At 35.2% G+C, this 3782-nt stretch overlaps 1 pseudogene; it reads left to right on the top strand.

Annotated features, from left to right (window-relative positions):
• The first annotated feature begins 261 nt into the window (after positions 1–261).
• Positions 262–3417, top strand: LOC110098571 (annotated as a pseudogene).
• The last annotated feature ends 365 nt before the right edge of the window (positions 3418–3782 follow it).

Consider the following 3782-nt stretch of genomic DNA (forward strand, 5'->3'; position numbering starts at 1 on the left):
GCAAATAATTTATATTTAACTTTTGAAATAAGGCTAATGTATATAACTAATAACTTAGTTTTAGAAAATTTATAGACAAAATACAAATAATGATATGAAATTTTTTTTGGCAGATTGCCAACAAGATGAATAATGTCATAATTAATTCCAGTGCAGTTCAAGTCGATCACATCGAGCGCACTTTTGCGGTTGTCCTTGCTCTTCTCCTCGACTCTCACATCATCTCCGTCGTGGAGTCCATCGTTCCCAAGCCCCCATCTAATGGCAGAAGTCCCTATCGTATTCCCTACCAAATTCATATTTTTCGCCTTCTCTGATGCCATCCCCACAGTCCAATGCGCCATTGAAGACGGTAGCCTTCATCTCTTCACTCCCAATGACCACGAGTTCGGCCTATCTGAGTCTGTCATTGTCAATGAGTCCACCTCTACTAATGTTTCCAAGGAGCGGCGAAGGGTCGATGAGATATTTGCACTTGTGGGGAAGGAGGGGAAGGGGATTGAGCTTCTTGAACCTCCTAAGGTTGTCATCTTGACCGAGTTGTTTCCTCACCAGAAGGAAGGGTTGGGTTGGTTGGTCCATAGGGAGAACTCACAAGACCTGCCATTATTTTGGAAGGAGAAGAATGGGGCCTTTCTCAAAGTGCTGAGAAATCACTTGACAAATGACCGGCTAGAGCCACTCAAGGGTGGAATCTTTGGTGATGACATGGGATTGGGTAAAACCCTCACTTTGTTATCTTTGATTGCTTCTAATAAACTAGTTAGTAGTGTTTCTTATACCCTAGTAGACGACGTTGGAACATCTAGAGCAAGGAAGCACAAGTCTGGTAACAAAAGGGTTGTGAGTTCTAGGAAGAAACATAAAATAGATGTTGATGATTATAATGGTGGCTTTTTGGATAGAAAATATAAGGTTTCAAGCCCCAAAACAACTTTAGTTGTTTGCCCATCATTGGTCCTTACGACTTGGATAGCTCAACTGGAGCAACATACTAGACCTGGTAGTTTACAGGTGTATTTGTATCATGCGGAGCACAAAAAGGAAGTGGATTTGCTTCTGAGCCATGATATTGTGCTGACAGCATATAAAACTTTAGCTTTGGAGTTTAGCTCATCACATTCCCCTCTGAAGGAGATAGAGTGGTTGAGAGTTATTTTGGATTAGGCCCATGTTATTAAGAACTTCTTATCACAACAAACTAAAGCAGTTGTTGAGTTGAAGGCTGAGAGGAGGTGGGTAGTAACAGGAACTCCAATAAAGAATAATTCCTTTGATTTGTACTCTCTCATGGCAGTTTTAAGGTTTCTTCCGTTCTCAATTAAGAACTATTGGCAGAGACTTGTCCAACATCCATTGGATCAAGGGAGCGCTAGCGGAATAGCACACTTACAAGTAAGAGAACTTTATTTATTTGTTGTTTATTTCTTGTTTTTTTTCAACATCTTTTCCATTTTTTCCCCTAATCTTACTACATCTCTTTGATAGAATTTTTGGGTTAAACTAAACCAACTAATGGATCACCCAATATCTATGTGGAACATAGATTTTGATTGAATGTTACTAGCAGTACTGCGAAGAGCGGCGTGTTCCACTTGCTTTGCCAATCTCTATTCATAAGTGTTATGTTTGTATTTATTTTGGATTTTAATGTTTAATATTATAGTTGGTAGTGGCTAGAGGAGGATTTATGAAGCTGGTCCCTCGTAGTTGGGATAAAAGTCAATGATGATGAATGCATGCGTTGAATTCTTGAAAAAAAAAACCACTTGAAATAGGGTTTTTTTTTTCCTTATTTGAAGTAGTACATGAATTAGTTTTTGCTTTGGCCTTATATGGAGGATTCCCTATTTAACTATTATCTACCAACATTGGGTGCTTATTCTAAGACATGCGAGCATATTTAATTTAATCTCACATTGGATTAGTGAAAATATATTGGTGCATAAATACAAGTGGTTGGATTACACCCCCACAAACTGAAACTTTTGGTTGAAGGTATGTTTTATAATGGGTGTAGAAAAAGAAAAAAAAAAGAAAAAGAAAAAAAAAGGGTGCATCAGACTCTATTTTAGTTCCCTTTTGGTTTGTCCTCTTTTACAAATGATGTTATCATCTTTAATCTATTTTAAGTGCTAACATAACATAGTTCATATAAAGCTAATGATGATAAAGACTAAGGACCTTACTAATGTTATGTACCTAGATTGCATTAAATTGTCATTTTACTTCATCGATAATTTAGTTTTTATGCAATTGGAAGGATTGAGAAGGGGGTTAACTATGTCCAAGTAAGCCCAATTTACACCTCATGTTAAAGAACTGCATCTGAATTTATATCAATATAGCTCTTTTGCACTAGTAACAACTGAAGATATTTTAAGCTAAATCATGATTCAAATGCATTGCAAGTTTCAATTATGTGTTATGCTCTTGGAAAGAATGGAATGAGGCAAGAAGATGTGATAGGATTTGTATTTATGTTCACATTTCGAAATGTTCACTTTTCAAAATTTGTCAACATTTAGATAGTGTTTCTATTTATTTGGGAAACAATGCAATAAAATGCATAAAATAGAAACAAGATGGAACGAGATGCCACAAAATTTATTCTTCCATTAACCAATAAAAGTTTATATTTTCTACTTGGACAGTTGGTCTATAAAACTTTTGTATGACCGTGGAGCATGTCACTGTGGAAGATAATGCAACTAATAAAGTTAAACTGCCATTATTTTTTTTTTTCTTGAAGGAAAGGCAGTCTAGAATGTAGAGAGTGACTTTTAACCAATATGATTCTATGTATTTATTTGTTTTGTAGGCCTTGATGGCAAGTTTTTCCTTACGGAGAATGAAAGGAACTCATAATGGAAGCAATAGTTTGGTTGGACTGCCATCAAGAACTGTTGAAACTTTCTTTGTGGAACTCTTTTCTGAAGAACGTGAGCAGCATGAGAAGATGGAATCAGAGGCAAGAAGTACACTGAGGGAGTATATTAATGCTAACACCATATTGCGCAATTAATCTACTGTACTGCACATATATTACGACTTCATCAGATCTGTAATAATGTGGCTTTATGCCCCTCGGACCTCAAATCACTAATTACGTCAAACTGTTTTGAAGGTATGTCTTCTACTAGCTTGTTTTTCTTCTTTTTTCTGAAACATTTAATTTAATTTTTGATTGATATTTATACCATATTTCCTGATGAACTGGGTAAGGTTTCTCTTTTTATGTTTTTATTGTAACCTAAGAAAGCATATAAGCATTTACTAGCAAATTGTAGTTTCTTTTTTTTTATTATTATTATTGATAACTGGAAAGTGGATTTCATTGGAAGCGACGCGTTGTGTGGCCAGAATATAATGACAAGTGAGCAAGGGCCGCTGCATGGCTCCCGGATGCAGTGTTAAATAGGCAAAAGTTCCTACATCATGGACGAATGTGGGCAAAGAAGCTAGTCCATAATTTCAAAATTAAGAAAGGAACTTGAAATATAGGTTTCCTTACAGATAAATTAATGAAATTAATAGATATTATGATTCATAAGAAGATTAATATTCTTTGCATTCGAGAAATTAAATGGGTTTGAGAGAAGGCTAAGGAGATTGATAGTTTAAGATTTAAGTCATGATATTCTGGTAAGACTCATACCAGAAATGGTTTATGTGTGATTATAGGCAAGATTTTAAAGGATAATGTTGTAAAAATTATTAGAATTAGATATAGAATCATAGTTTTAAAGATTGTTGTTGATGCTAAGATTATTAATATTATA

The sequence above is a fragment of the Dendrobium catenatum genome, unplaced genomic scaffold (genome assembly GCF_001605985.2).
Source record: "Dendrobium catenatum unplaced genomic scaffold, ASM160598v2 fragScaff_scaffold_777, whole genome shotgun sequence".
NCBI classification, from domain to species: Eukaryota; Viridiplantae; Streptophyta; class Magnoliopsida; order Asparagales; family Orchidaceae; genus Dendrobium; species Dendrobium catenatum.